The sequence below is a fragment of the Muscardinus avellanarius genome (assembly GCF_963383645.1).
Source record: "Muscardinus avellanarius genome assembly, chromosome: 3".
NCBI classification, from domain to species: Eukaryota; Metazoa; Chordata; class Mammalia; order Rodentia; family Gliridae; genus Muscardinus; species Muscardinus avellanarius.
This window is the reverse complement of record NC_137788.1, coordinates 147,052,757-147,069,178: the sequence shown is the minus strand read 5'-3', so window position 1 is coordinate 147,069,178 and position 16,422 is coordinate 147,052,757. Positions and strand designations below refer to the sequence as shown.

General features: G+C 42.8%; 1 protein-coding gene and 1 pseudogene across 2 annotated transcripts in view; one reads left to right on the top strand and one right to left on the bottom strand.

The window, feature by feature from the left end:
* CRTC3 (CREB regulated transcription coactivator 3) overlaps positions 1–16,422 on the bottom strand; it is a gene marked incomplete at both ends in the record, with an annotated part of 116,344 nt that overhangs the window by 73,162 nt on the left and 26,760 nt on the right. The gene's annotated exons all lie outside the window — the stretch shown is intronic.
* Positions 11,014–11,506, top strand: LOC308261483 (small ribosomal subunit protein eS12-like; annotated as a pseudogene). The gene has a single exon. The product of its transcript is annotated as a small ribosomal subunit protein eS12-like (transcript).

Here is a 16,422-nt window from a genome sequence, read left to right as displayed (position 1 = left end):
GATAAATGCATATTCTCCTTGCTCCAGCAATTTCACATCTAGAAATTTTTTTCCAGATATACAGTTTCGTACACTCTCACTAGGTTGCTGAGTCTATAAAAATATATATTACAGCCAGGTATGGTGGAACATGCTTGTAATCCTAGTACTTGGGAGGCTGAGGCAGAAGAATCACAGGTTCAAGGAGAGCCTAGACAACCTAGTGAGACTCTGTTTCAAACTAAAAAATAAAATAGGGCTTGGGGTATGGTTCAGAGGTAGAATGCCCCTGGGTTCAATCCCCAGTACCACTAAAAAACAAAAACAAAACAAAAACACAAGCCGGGCATGGTGGCGCAGGCCTCCCAGTACTTGGGAGGCTAAGAGAGGAGGATCTCAGGTTCCTGGCCAGCCTTAGCTACTTAGTGAAGACCTGTGCAACTTAGCGAGATCCTGTTTCAAAATAAAAATAAAATAGGGTTAGGAATGTAGCTAGGAGGTAGAATGCCCCTGAGGTCAATCCCCAGTAGTGCAAAAATAAAATAAAATAAAATAAAATAAGGTACTCAATAGAAAAATGAGCAAAAGACTTAGAGTCTACAGAACAGAAAATACAGAAGGCCAAAGAGAGGTAAAAATCAAAGATGATCAACTCATTTTGTATGTTAATATCCATATCAAGTTGGAATGTGCCAGACACGCAGGGGTCACTCAGAATTCATTTGTTGAATGAATTTCAAACTAAAAAAAATGCTAATTTAAGCAATAATATGCTATATTTTACCCATTAGATTCTTGGCAAAGATAAGGATGGGTAAAACTTAAATAGGCATTCCTCCAAAGATGACATATAAATGATCAACAAACATACAAAAAGATGCTCAATATCACTAATAATTTGAGAAATGCAAATCAAAATTACAATAAGGCACCATCTCATCAATAACGATAGTTACTGTAAAACACAAAAAACACACAGCACTAACAACAACAACAAAAAACAAGTGTTAACAAGGATATACTCAAGTGGAACCTGTTGGTGGAAATGTATAATGGTGTAGCTGCTGTGTAAATCGTTATGTCACTTCCTTAAAAACTAAAAATAAGCCGGGCGTAGTGGTACATGCCTGTGATCCCAGTACTTGGAAGGCTGAGACAGGAGGATTTCAGGTTCATGGATAGCCTCCACTACTTAGTGAGGCCCTCTGTGTAGCTTGGAGGTAGAAGGCCCCTGAGTTCCATCCCCAGTACTGGGTGGGGGGGGGGGGGCTGAAAATAAGCCAGGCATGGTGGCACACACTTGTAATCCTAGTACTTGGGAGGCTGATCCAGGAGGATTGCAGATTTGGGGCCAGCCTCAGCAACTTAGTGAGGCCTTCCACAACTTAGGGAGATCCTGTTCTGAGAAATAAAAAAATGTAACAGGACTGGAGATGTGGCTCAGAAAGAAGGCCCTGAGTTCAACCCTCAGAACCACAACAAACAAAAAAACTAAAATAAAGCCAGGTATGACAGCACATGTCTATAGTTCCAGCTATTTGGCAGGACTGCTTAAGACCAGGAATTTGAGGCCAGCCTGGGCAATGAAGTAGAGCTCTTTATCTCAAAAAAAAAAAAAAAAGCAAAATTAAAAGCAGAATTACCATTTGATCCTGCAATCCCACTTCTGGGTATCTATGTAAAAGAACTGACAGCAGGGTCTCCAAGAAATATTTGTATAATCAACAGCTTTACACTTCCCTTCAGACAAAACTCAAATTCCTTAATAAAATAGCCACGTCTCCGGTGACCGGCTCCTACTGCACCCTCTGGTCTCATCGCTCATCACTCCCACTTCATACTCAATGCGCACTTGAGTCTCACCACACTCTGGCTCCTCAGAGGGGGCACGCTCTCTCCTAGCTCCGAGCTTTCTTTGCCAAGTGCTGTTTCCTTTGCTTAGAGCATCCCTCACCCCAACCACAGCTCCGTTGCCCCCGGGTGGTTCCGCTTAGACATTTCTTCCTGCAGAAAGCCCTCCCTGATGCTCCCACCACAGTCAGGGTCAGCAGCCACTCTCTGAACTCTTCTATTGTGGGTTTATCATGCAGTGTTAAGACAGTTCGTAATATCAGCTGCCTCTCCCACTGGACTGAAGTTCTGCCAAGCAGTGACCATGCCTGTCTGGGTCACTGTTGTGTCTCTAGCATCAAGCAATGTCTGGTACACAGACTATATTCAGTAAATATTTGTTAAATTGGACTTTTATTACAAAAGAAATATAACTACATTATAGATAACTTAGGAACATAGACGAGGGAAAGAGATTATGTTCCTACCATCCATATACAACCACTGTCTGTGCCCAGTGTTTGTGTTTTTTCATAGCTGTACTGTCAAGTTGGACACTTCAACAAGACCCCTTGGGCAGAGTCATTTTGGTTAGGGAATATTTTCCTGTATCCTTTGAAGCACGAGCCTTTTGAAAGCCGTATGTGCCATGGACCAAAGGCATGCAGACCCTTTCTCACTCCTCTACTTCGTACTTTAGTACTTACTGCACTGCCTTTTTTTTTTTTTTTTTTAAATACTGGGGATTGAACCCAGGTGCATTCTACCACTGAGCTACATCCCCAGACCTATTTTACTTTTTACTTGGAAATACAGTCTCACTAAGTTACTGAGGCTGGCCTCAAACCTGCCACCCTCCTGTCTCAGGCTCCCAAGTATTGGGACTACAGGTGCAAGCCACCACACTCAATTATTGCTTGAACTCTTCCAAGGATGCATTACTATAATAATAATTTTTCAAAGCAATGACTTAGTTTATAGTCTGCTGGGTTAGCTTCTAAAATTCCCCCAAATAGCCGGGCGTGGTGGCGCACGCTTGTAATCCCCGTGCTTGGGAGGCTGAGACAGGAGGACTGCACAGGTTCGAAGCCAGCCTCAGCTACTTTAGTGAGGCTCTCAGCAACTTAGTGAGACCCTGTTTCTAATAAAATATAAAAATAGGTCTGGGAGTATAGCCCAGAGGTAGAAAGCCCCTGGGTTCCATCCCCAGCACCACTAAATAAATAAATAATAAATAAATAAATTTTCCCCAAATAATCTTTATAAAGGAGTGTTATGCTGGGCATGGTAGTACATGCTTGTAATGCCAGTTATATTGAGACAGGAGGATCACAAGTTCAAGAACAGCCTCAGCAACTTAGTGAGACTTGCAGAAACTTAGCAAGACCCTATTTCAATACAAAAGATAAAAAAGGCTGGGGGTGTAACTTGGGAGGTTGAATGCCCCTGGGTTCAATTCCTAAGTAACACATACACAGTGTTACTAGAACCTTAAAATAATGCGTGCATTACTGAAGAAACTTGAGAATTTCTTGAGGATGTCCCAACTGTGGTGAATCAAGAGCAAAATATCAAGGGCTAAGGATGTAGCTTAGTGGGAGAACACTTTCCTAGTGTGCTCCACACCCTGGGTGTGAAATCCAGCAGAGCCAAAAGAAAAAAGGGAGGGAGGGAGGGAGAGAGAGATGTTTTACTGATGCCCACCTATCTCTCTCTCCCCACTTCCCTATTGAGTGTCTACAAAGAAAAGTTCAAGAATTTGAGACTGTTGTATGGCTCATGCCTGTCATCTCAGCTCTCAGGAGGCTGAGATGGGAGAAACTTCAAGTTTGAGGCCAGCTTGGGCAATATAGTGAATCATCATCATCTTCTTCTTCTTCTCCTCCTCCTCCTCTTCCTCCTCTTTTCTTTTATTTATTTATTTACTTTTGCAGACTAGGGATGGAACCCAGGGGCATTCTACCTCTGAGTGACACTCCAGCCCTATTTTTTATTCTTTATTTTGAAACAGGGGTAGTGAGACCTTTTCTCAAAATAAAGTTAAAACAAAAAAGGCGGGGCAGGCTGGCATATACCTGTAATCTAGTATTTGGGAAGCTGAGACAGGATAGTAAGTTTGAGGCCAAACTTGGCAACTTAGAGAGACCCTGTTTCCAAATAAAAATTAGTAGAATGCCCTTGAGTTCAATTCCCAGTACCATAAGAAAGAAAGAAAGAAAGAAAGAAAGAAAGAAAGAAAGAGAGGAAGGAAGGAAGGAAGAAAGGAAAGAAGGAAAGAAAGGGAAGGGAGGAAGGAGGGAAGGAAGGAAGGAAGGAGGCAAAAAGGCCTGGGGGTGTAGCTCAGTGGCAGAGCATTTGCCTAGCATGTGTAAGGCCCTGGGTTCAATCACCAGCACTTGAAGAAGAAACTGAGAAGCCGCACATAAACTGCAACCTCCCGCCCTCACCCCACACTGTGCTTGAGGCTGGCAATGGGGCGGGGAAGGGATCAAATTCAGGCATAGGATTAGGTTCTCTGTTTTGCTCATTACTTGACAACTGTCTTCAACTAAAAGTGAGCAGCGTCAGAGTGGCCATGCCAGGAAACCAGCTGCATATTAGCTGCTGGATGAAAACTTCACATCCTCCTATAATCATCAATACATAAAACTTTGTAGCTTGCTTAAATTTTTCCTTAACATGGTAATATAGCTATTTTTTCCATGTAGCTGCAGTCTTTTCATTCATAATTTCAAGCCACACCAAATAATACAGAAATCAATTTTTCACTACAATCAGTAATACTGCAAATTACCAGGCCAGAGTCTCAAAAGTAGAATCCATCAAAGAACACAAATATCTTCACATACTGAAGCACAGTCCTAACTACTTTCAGGAAATTCCATACCAGTTTACAATGTCTGTAATACTGTTTGTAAGAACAAACTTTACTACTCCCTCACTGAGCAGAAACCTAAAGCTTTTTCCTAACTTAGTAAGTAAAAAGGACAAATTGCCATTTTGATAAGTTAACCTTCATTGGTACTTTCAACATTCCAGGCACGGCACTAGATGCTCCATACACATCACTGCATTTAAGCCTCGCAACAACCCCGTATCAAGTGGTACTATCACTGTCCCTACCTTCGAATGAGAAAACTGAGGCCTGTGTGTTTAGTTATTGTTTTATTCATATGTCACAATCAATAGGGACAAATATATTCCCAAAAGTTCTTTGCTAGTTTAGTTTCTTACTTCCTAATTTTTCTATCCAAAGGCAAATACAATGAAATGCAGTCAGATATAGCTTAGAAGCTGTTTTTTTCCCCTCATACCGGAGATGGAACCCAGGGGCATTCTACCTCCGAGCTACACCCTCAGCCCTATTTTTTATTAATTAATTAATTTATTTATTTATTTATTTTGGTGGTACTGGGGTTCCTGGAAACCCTTCTACCTCCAGGCTACACTCCCAGACCTTTTTTATATTTTTATTTGGAAACAGGGTCTCTTAAGCCAGCGCAGCTGGCTTCGAACCTGTGCAATCCTCCTTCCTGTCTCCGCCTCCCAAGCACAGGGATTACAAGTGTCCACCACCACATCTGGCCTATTTTTTATTCTTTATTTTGAAATAGGGTCTCACTGAGTTGCAAAAAGCCTCACTAAGTGGTAGCTGAGGCTTTCTCTGAACCACAATCCTCCTGTCTCAGGCCTCTCATATGCTGGGATTATAAGCATGCACCACCATGCCCAGCTTGGGGTTGTTTTGTTTTGTTTTGTGTGTGTGTGGCACTGGAGATTGAACCCAGAGGCATTCTACCTCCAAGATACACCCCCAGCCCTATTTTATTTTTATTTTGAAACAGGGTCTTGCTAGCTGAAGAGAGTCTCACTACTTGCTGAGGTTTATCTTTGAACCTGCAATCCTCTGGTCTCAGCCTCCCAAATTCTGGGATTATGGGCATGTGCCACCACACTCAGCTTGAGGTGTTTTTCTGTTTTTTTTTTTTTTTTTTTTTTTTTTAACAGGTCTGGGGATGGAACCCAGGGGCATTCGACCTCCGAACTACACCCCCTGCCCTATTTTTTATCCTTTATTTTGAAACTGGGTCTCACTGAGTTGCAGAGGGCCTCACTAAGTAGCTGAGGCTGTCCACGATCCTCTGGTCTCAGCCTCCCGAATGCTGGGATTACAAGCATATGCCACCACACCTGGCTTCAGCTTGAGGTTTTGACAATAGGCAAGACAGGATTTGTAGAAAAGGCAGATGAGAACTGAGAGAAGAACATCTACAGTGACTGCAGGGACCAGCATCAGGCCTTCACAGACTGCTTAACTCCATGGCTGGCTGCCGAGTTCCTCAGGCTTCCAGAGACACATGTAAGCAGAGAAAATGAAAGAGAAGGGGTCAGGTTTCTGGCCCCCAAACAACTCCAGCAGTTCCTAAAAAACTTGACTTCATCTCCTTTTGTGTGTGAAAGTGAGAGGGCAGCTCGTACCGGCCCTAATGATGTCACAGGGCTAACAAATGGAGAAATCCGGAATTTTTTTTTTTTTTAAGAAATATTCTACTTCAATTTCCTCAACAGGTTTCAACTTCTGCATTCAGAGAAAATAGTTATTTAAGTAATCCAACAAAAGAACAAAAAACTACTAGAAGAATAGCTAGTAGTTACAAGCATGAACTCTGGAATCAAAGAGCCCAGATTTCAAATCTGGCTTTACCACTTAGAACGATGTGGCCTAAAGCCGGGTGTGGTGGCGCATGCTTGTAATCCCTACGCTTGGGAGGCTGAGACAGGAGGATCGCATGGGTTTGAAGCCAGCCTCGGATACTTAGTGAGGCTTTCGGCAACTTAGCGAGACCGTTTCCAAATAAAATATATCTTAAAAAAAAGGTCTGGGAGTATAGCCCGGAGGTAGAAAGCCTCTGGGTTCCACCCCTAGTACCACCAAAAAAAAAAAAAAAAAAAAAGAACTATGTGGCCTAGGAAGCTGCTGAGTCCTTCTTAGCTTCTATTATCCCCTCTGCAACAGGGACAGTAACAGAGCTACTCTGGGTTACTAGGAGGACCAAATAACATAGGCAAAGTACTTGGCCCCGGTGCCTAATTCATGGTACAGACTGAGGATATTTTGCCAGTACCAGCAGTGACAGAAGTGGTAGCAGCACTAAATACAAATGGTAGAAACTTTGCTTAAAAACATAAAGGGAGAGAGTTGGGCACCATGGCACACACCTGTAATCCCAGTATGTGGGAGGCTGAGACAGGAGGATCATAAGTTATCAACTTAGCAAGAAGATATTTCCAAATAAAATATAAAAAGGGCTGGGGGTATGGCTTGGAGGTAGAATGCTCCTGGGTTCAATACCAGTACCAAAAAGAAAAAAGGGGAAGGGGAGAAGAAAGGAAGAAAGAAGCTTTTTTTTTTCTCTATTTCATTCAGAAACAAAGGCCAATATGATGGTCAAATGGTACAGAGTAGTTGAAAACCTTCAGACCAAGAAGAACTGAGTCCTGTACCAGCCACCTACCAGATGAGCAACTCTAAGTCAACTGCTTAACTTTTCTTGCTTTCAGTTTTCTGGCCTATGCATCAAAAGAGCTACAGGGTCCACTCTGGGTCTACAAATTTCTATTTGTGAGCCAGGGAAAGCAGTCCATTTGAAAACCTGTCTGTGCCCAAAGAGAGCCCTCCATTACTGGCAGAACCCGGTCAGCACCATGCTTTGCCTCTCATAAACTCTCCCCTTTTAACAGTCTTCTCTCTGCTTCATTTTAAGTTACATTTTAACCCATAAATGGCTCAAAATTTTTATTAAACTTTTAGCCAGGCATGGTGATATGCATTTATAATCCTATCAACTCAGGAGGTTTAGGCAGAATTATACCGGTTCAAAGCCAGCCTGAGGAACTTAGTGAGGCCTTATCTCAAGATAAAATTTTACAAGGACAGAGGATGTATCTCAGTAGTAGAGTTCCTCTGGGTTTAACGCCTAATACTACACACACACACACACACACACACACACACACAACTTAATTTTTTTCCTTTTTTTTTTTTTTTTTTGAACCCAGGGGCATTCTACCTCTGAGCTACACCCCCAGCTCTATTTTTTATTCTTTATTTTGAAACAGCATCTCACTGAGTTGCAAGGGCCTCACTAAGTAGCTGAAACTGTCCCCGTATTGTGATCCTCCTATCTCAGCCTCCCAAATGCTGGGATTACAAGCGTGTACCACCATGCCAGCTTTATTTTTTATTTTGAAACAGGGTCTCACTGAGTTGCAGAGGGCCTCACTAAGTAGTAGCTGAGGCTAAGAACCATGATCCTCCTGTCTCAGCCTCCTTGTAATCCTCCTGGTATTACAAGCATGCACCACCATGCCCAGATTTTTTTTCTTCCTTTTAATAAACATGCAGTAGCTGTATATAACAAAACTTTTAAATAATAGTTCCAAATTAATTAATTTGGAATGAACCCAGAGACTGAACAGTACCTCCTGGCAGAAGGCATCTCCTGAGTAATTTCATGAATGACAAGATGGAAGGTGAAAGATACTGAAGAAAGAAAAGCGGCTAGGGTGGTAGTGCTGGCTTGTCATCCCAGCATCCGGGAGGCGTCTACAGGAGGACTGCGTCTCAAGGACAGCCTCAGCTGCTACTTAGTGAGGCCCTTTGCAACTCAGTGACACCCTGTTTCAAAATAAAGAATAAAAAATTGGGCTGGGTGGCGAGGATGTGGGGAAAGAGGAACTCTTTTACACTGTTGGTGGGAATGCAAACTAGTTCAGCCACTATGGAGATCTGTGTGGAGATTCCTAAGAAAGGTGGGAATAGATCCACCATATGATCCAGCTCTACCACTCCTGGGTATCTTTCCAAAGGGGTTGAATTCAGAGAACTACAGCAACATATGCATACCTATGTTCATAGCAGCACAATTTGTAATAGCCAAAATATGGAACCAACCCAGACCACCATCAACAGATGAATGGATAGCAAAACTGTGGGAAATACACACAATGGAATTCTATTCAGCCATAAAGAAGAACAAAATTATATCATTTGCAAGAAGATGGAAAGCCCTGGAGAACGTTATGTTAAGTGAGATCAGCCAAGCACAGAAGGAGAAGGTACATATGTTTCCTCTAATATGCCCAAACTAGGAAACACAGAGGATACCAGAGGGACTCCTGATAATGGAGGGGAAATACCAGCAAAGTTTGAATGGAAAGATAGGAGAGGAGGAAGGCTGATCTTGATTAATGAGGGTCTACATCTGAACATGTATAAAATTATGAATAAGACATGGTTAACCTAAACAACCATTGGTGGGAGGGGGGAAGGGAAAATGGGGGCGAGGGAGAGGGCACCAAATATAGTTTAAATGTATACTATTTATGTTCAATAAAAAAATTGTTAAAAAAAATAGGGCTGGGGTATAGCTCGGAGGTAGAATGTCCCTGGGTTCCATCCCCAGTACCATTTAAAAATAAATAAATAAATAAATAAATAAATAAAAGCCGGGCGTGGTGGCGCATGCTTGTAATCCTAGCATTCGGAAGGCTAAGACTGGAGGATCGCGGTTCGCAGACAGCCTCAGCTATTTAGTGAGGGCCTCTGCAACTCGGTGAGACCCAGTTTCAAAATAAAGAATAAAAAATAGGGCAGGGAATGTAGCTCAGAGGTTGAATGCCCCTGGGTTCCATCCCCAGACCCGCAAATAAATAAATAAATAAATAAATAAAGCCTCATCAACACTCATAAACCCAGAAACCTGGTGTTACATACCTGTACTCCCAGTACTTGGGAGGCTGAGACAGGAGGATCACAGGCTCAAGGTCAGCCTCAGAAACTTAGCAAGACCAATTCTAAATTCTGACAATTGTGAAATTTTGCAAGAAACTGGAACAAAACTTTGGCTGGTTCTATTGCCAAAACAAGTGGCGACTTAAAACTTTAGTTAAAGGCAATCACAACTTTAAAAACTGTGCCTCTCTCCCTCTCTTATCACCTGGTAGTCAGCAGCTGGGTTCAAGGACAAAGGTAAGAGGACTGCTTCATGTGAATACGATTTGAATTTCACACGGAATAAGAATGCAAAGTAATCTGGCCCTGAGAGTTCTGCCACTGTGTGTTCTTCTCTTGGTATTTTCTCAGCCTCTCCTAGAAGCTGTACCGAGTCAGGGCACAGCCTGGCTGACCTCAGGCCAGGCCAATTAAGACTTTAGCAAAAGTGTTTTACCCAATAATTCTATTAAGGAGTTACTAAAATGTGATTAGCTTGCACAGAATTCTAAAAGTTTTATATAAACATCACTTAGTTTTCTAGTCCTATCCTGAATAGGTAGGACTAGAAATCCTACCCTGTGTACCTGCATAGAAAAAGAGTAAAAATGTAACAATAATTTATTGGAATTATACTGGAAGTCTGATATGCCCAGGCTCCAGTGTTTCCCTCAACAGAAGAGTCTGTATAGAACTTTGCAACACACTTAGTGAGCATTAACAGTGTGCTAGGCACTATTCTAGGATGTGCATGCACTGATCCTCCAGAGTTTGCACTGGGCACTCGTAGCTACAGCTCACACATGAATGAGCTGAGGCGTACAGGCGAAGGACCTTGTCTAAGGTCCTGGTGCTAGTTAGTAGGAAGCTGGTAATGAGATCCCCTCCGAAGTCTGATTTCAGAGATTGCAGTCTTGTCCACAATCCTAAGATACCAAAACAGAGCATGAACATTTTATTTATTTTATGCATTGGTTGACAGGCTATAATTTTTTTTTTTTTTTTGCAATACTGGGGATTGAACCCAGGCATTCTATCTCCAAGCTATAACCCCAGCCCTATTTTTTTATTCTTTGTTTTGAAACAGGCTCTTATTAAGTTGCAGAGGGCTTCACTAAATACCTGAGGCTAGCTGCAAACCTGTAATCTTCCTGTCTCAGCCTCCCAAGAACTGAGATTACAAGTGTGTGCCACTATGCCCAACTGACAGGCTGTAAAGATTTAAGGAAGAGATTTACTGAAGATGCTTTATCAAAAAAAAAAAAAAAAAAAAAGAGTTCAGCCAGTCGTGGTAGCACATGCCTGTAATCTCAGCACTCGAGAGCACAGGTTCAAAGCCAGCCTCGGCGCTCTTTCCTTGCTGCCGCCGGGTCGCGTGGAGGCGGAGGTGCGGGTGTGTTCAAGATTCGGCTTCACTTGTAACCACCGCCATGGCCGAGGAAGGCATTGCTGCTGGAGGTGTAATGGACGTCAATACTGCTCTACAAGAGGTGCTGAAGACTGCCCTCATCCACGATGGCCTAGCACGTGGAATCTGCGAAGCTGCCAAAGCCTTAGACAAGGGCCAAGCCCATCTTTGTGTGCTTGCATCCAACTGTGATGAACCTATGTATGTCAAATTGGTGGAGGCACTTTGTGCTGAACACCAAATCAACCTCATTAAGGCTGATGACAACAAGAAATTGGGGGAATGGGTAGGCCTCTGCAAAACTGACCAAGAGGGAAAACCCTGTAAAGTGGTTGGTTGCAGTTGTATAGTCGTTAAGGACTATGGCAAAGAATCTCAGGCCAAGGATGTCATTGAGAGTACTTCAAATGCAAGAAATGAGCAAATAAAAATTTTGGTTTAAAAAAAAAAAAACACAAAGCCAGCCTCGGCAACTTAGTTAGGTTGTCAGCAACTTAGTGAGAGCCTGTTTCCAAATAAAAAATAAAATAGGGCTGGGGGTGCAACTCAGAGGTAGGTTGCCCTTGAGTTCAATACCCAGTACCAAAGGAAAAAGAAAGAAAAGAACTTGTATGGTATTAGAGGTATCTGAGAGAAGGGCTTTACAAGACAGTTCTTGTGGGAGACGTCTGCATAAATCAAGCTTGGACCTGGTGATGCATTCAAGGACTTCATATTTATTCTTTAGACTCAGCAAGACCTGCAGCTCAGGCAGATGGCATCTGATCACCACGTTCATCCCTGTTCTGCTACACCCAGCGCTTGGAGGAGCCGCAGGGCTGGTGGCAAGTCACATGTGTGATAAGTCACACGATTTCAGCAGCACCTGCAAGGTCTGGCCATACAAAAATGTGTAGCCCTCAAGGCTGCCTTTCGAGTTAACCCCATGGAGGACCAAACCATTCACCACCTGCCCCATCCATGCCACCCAGGTGAGGCTGGAGCTCGCTGAAAGCAAACTGCCTGCGGGAAGACTGTGTATGTCTGATAACTTGGAACCGAGCCCAATAAAGGCCAGGACTTTTTTTGAAATTTCTGATTATATAGCCAAAGTCTAGGAAATGTTTGAGGCCACTTGTCTCTGAGAAAAACACATTCTCTTTCAATAATCTCCTAAAAGCAAAGCCGAGGGCCACCATCAGTGACAGAAACTTGAAATGAGGATTTAGAGCTGTCCTGATTATTAAATGAACAGCCCACAAAGTCCTGGCCCTCAATAAATATTTGCTGAATGAATAAATCTGTATTCTCACTGACTTGATCAATCACTAACACTGGACCTCTAACTATACAAATAAAAGAGATTCCAAAAACATCATCAAACAATAAATTAGATACTGAGAGGCAAACTATTTATAAAATAATAAGTATCTCTGATGATTAAAAAAAACTCCTATCACTTAATATGAAGAAAAAAAGTCAGGCACAGTGGCATATGCCTGTGATCCCAGACAACACTCAAGAGGCCAAAGTAGAGGAAAGCAAGTTTGAGGCCAGCCTGGGAAACTTTGTGACATCCTGTCTCAAAAAGTAAAAAGGGACCGGGTTCAGTGGTAGAGCACTTGCTTAGCATATATAAGGCCCTGGTTCACCCTCCAGGACCATAGGTAAGTAAATAAAGTAAAGGGATCACTCAGATGGTGGTGCCAAGAACGACTGAAAAGGGACAGGGCTTTTACTGGGAGCCCCACTGGAAGGCTCCTACAAGAATCCAGGGAAGAGATGACAGTGGATCAGATCAGGGTAGTCAGATTCTGGATGTAAAGGTTCAGATGTGAAACATGAGAGAGGAGAAAAAGATGACTCCAGGAGCCAGGTATGGTGGCTCATGCCTGTAATCCCAGTACTTGTGAAGCTGAGACAGGAGGATCACAGATTTGAGGTCAGCTTCAGCAACTTAGTGAGATCCTCCGCAATTTAGCAAGACCCCATTTCAAAATAAAAAAGGGCTGGAGGTGAAACTGAGAGGTAGGTTAAATCCCCAGTACCAAGGGGAAAAAAAAAGCCTCCAAGGTTTTGACCTGAGTAGCTGGAAAAAGAAAGTTGCCATTTACCCATTTACTCAGATAAGTGTCCAGAACAGAGGCTTCCTAACTGCAAGGCACTGCAGAACAATGAGAAATTTAGGGTGCTCTGGAATCCAATCAGAAAGGCAATTTGGTGGTTGACATCAGGAAAGTGCACTGGTCACTGAGCTTCAGGGCAGGACTTCAGTCCCTGGGAGGCAGGCCGATAAGAACAAGACACAATGAGGCAGGTTACCAAGGGATTCTGGCAGGGAGACAGCAGACAAAAGTCCAGTTATCAGAGCCAGGCACAAGGTCAACAATGGTGTCTTAAGGCCAAATTACAAAGCGTGTGGTAGCTTTGGTCCCTCTGCCTCAGAGCAGCTCAGATGGGCAAGAGGCTGGGTCCAGTGCCCCAGGAGCCTGGGGAAGAAGGCACAGGAGAAGCCAACAGACCTGATGCCATCTGCACCCATATCCATTGCCAGAGCATCAGGGTGATGCTGGCACATTATAAATTGATACTGTACCTTGGAGAAATCACTGTATGAAAGGACCAGATATGCAGAAGTGTGAGCCCCTCCAGGACGGGTACCATGTGATATGCCAGAGACTTTCAGAGGGAGAAAGCAGGCCTGGCATGGGAAGGGAGGGCAAGTTTGCCAGGGGACCGTGGAATAAGAGAAAGTGGCATTCTGGGGCCAAATGGGAGGCAACTATAGCTGCCACCATCTCCCTGTCAACAGAGGGAAAGCAGCCTGAAGAAGAATGGTTTAAAAAGGGAAGGAGGTGGTGCTGCTCTCTAATGGTGATGCTGGGGGCTAACAAGGTAGGTGGCTATTCTTACAAGTATTATTAAGCTTGTGATTAAATTTCATACTTGAGCCGGGCGTGGTGGCACACACCTGTAATCCCAATACTTGGGAGACTGAGAAAGGAGGATTGCAGGTTCGAAGCCAGCCTTAGTAACTTAGGCTCTCAGCAACTTTGTGAGACCCTATTTCCAAATACAAAATAAGTCTGGGGATATAACCAAGAGTTAGAAGGTCCCTGGGTCTATCTCCAGTACAAAAAAAAAAAAAAAAAATTGTACTTGAGCATATGTAAACTACTTTATGTCATAACCTTTGGAGTCATTCTTGAACAGTCAATACATACATGGAATGACAGAGCTAAAGAGGCTAAGGACCTCTTGTGTTAAGATAATAAAAATGCAAATCAACCCGTGAGAAATTTTATTAAGCTAAATATCACTGCCAAAAAGCAGGAAATGACATGTAGTAATAATCTTGCAAATATTCCTACCCTTTTGACAGAGTAATTCTTGTGTGTGTGTTTTCATTCCTTGGGATTAAACTGAGAGGCATTCTACCTCTAAGTTATACCTCCAATACTCTTATTTTGAAACAGGGCCTCACTAGGTTGTACAGGTCCTCATCAAGTTACTGGGGCTGGCCACAAACCTGTGATCCTTCTGTCTCAGACTCCAAAGTACCAGAATTACAAGCATTGTACCACCATGCCAAGCTTTGACAGAGTAATTCTACTTGGGAAAATTCTTGATCAGAAATATAGATAACTTATGCATCAATTTGCTGATTACAATGTTGTTTATAATTTAAACAAAAACAAGCCAAATATAATACTTGAGAAACTAAGACAGGAAGATTGCTGGTTCACAGCTAGCCTCAATAATTTAGAGGGACCCAGTTTCAAAATAAAATAATAAAATAGGGCAGGAGGTATAGCTCAGAGATAGAATGCCCCTTGGGTTTAATCCCTACTACCACACCACACACACACACACACACACACACACACACACACACTCCAAATGTTATACATTGAGCATGTATTATTGCATATAAAAAAACAAAGAATTAGAGACCAATTTATAAACAAATTATTTATTTTTGGGGGTAGTGGTGATACTAGGATTCCTGGAAGCCCTTCTATCTCCGGGCTACACACCCAGACCTCCATATATATATATATGTTTTGTTTTGTTTTTTTTAACAGGGTCTCTTAAGCCAGTGAGGCTGGCTCCGAACCAGCGCGATCCTCCTGTCTCCGCCTCCCAAGTACGGGGATTACAAGTGTGCGCCACCATGCCTGGCTTATAAACAAATTAAATGTATTCCTTTTCTTAAATATAAAAGTTTAAAAACACAAGCTAAAAAAAGAAATGATTGAGCTGGGCATGGAAGCACACATCTGTAATCCCAGTACTTGGAAGGCTGAGACAGGAGGATCAAGGGTTCAGTGCCAGCCTCAGAAATTTAGTGAGGTTCTCATCAACTTAGCAAGACCCTGTTTAAAAAAAAAAATAGGGCTGGGGTACAGCCTAGAGATAGGAAGTCCCTGGGTGCTATCCCCAGTGCCAAAAAAAAGGGGATGGAGATGGAGCCAGGCATAGAGGCACACACTTATAATTCCTATACTTGGAAGGCTGAGACAAGAGGATAGTAGGCCAGCCTCAGCAACTTAGTGAGACCTTGTTTCAAAATAACAAAGGGCTGGGGTGTAGCTCAGAGGCAAAATGCCCCTGGGTTCAGTCCCTGGCACCAAGAAAAGAAAGAAAAGAAAAAAAAGAGAAGATCATGAATCGATGACTTCTGTGCTATTGTTATTCCTCAGGTAGAGACTCAGTCTATTATACTCAAGTATATGCTTTCAGATGTGTGTGTGCACGCATGTGTGGTACTAAGATTGAACTCAGGGGCATTCTACCACCAAGCGATAGCCCCCGCCCTATTTTATTTTGAAATAGGGTTTCACTAAGTTGCAGAGGGCCTCTCTAAATTGCTGAGGTTAGCCTCAAACCTTGCATCCTCCTATCTCAGCTTCGCAAGTACTAGGATTACAGGCATGTACCACTGTGCCCTGCTCTATTTTTTTATTTTGAGACAGGGTCTCACTAAATTGCTGAGGGCCTCACTAAGTTACTGAGACTGGCCTTGAACCTGAAATCTTCCTGTTTCAGTCTCCTAAGTACTGGTGTTACAGGTGTGCACCACCATGCCCCATTGATTATAAGTTTCTTAAATAGACATTCTCTGAATTACCTTCAGAAACCCAAAATATCTTTTTTATATATATACTGGGGGTTGAACCCAGGGGCATTCTACCTCTGAACTACATTCCCAGCATGATTTTTTATTCTATTTATTTATTTATTTGTTTTTGATGGTACTGGGGGTGGAACCCAGAGGCTTTCTACCTCTGGGCTATACTCCCAGACCTATTTTTATATTTTATTTGGAAACAGGGTCTCACACTAAGTTGCTGAGAGCCTCACTAAGTAGCTGAGGCTGACTTTGAACCTGTGCAATCCTCTTGTCTCAGCCTCCCAAGCGCTGGAATTACAAGCATGCGCCACCACATCT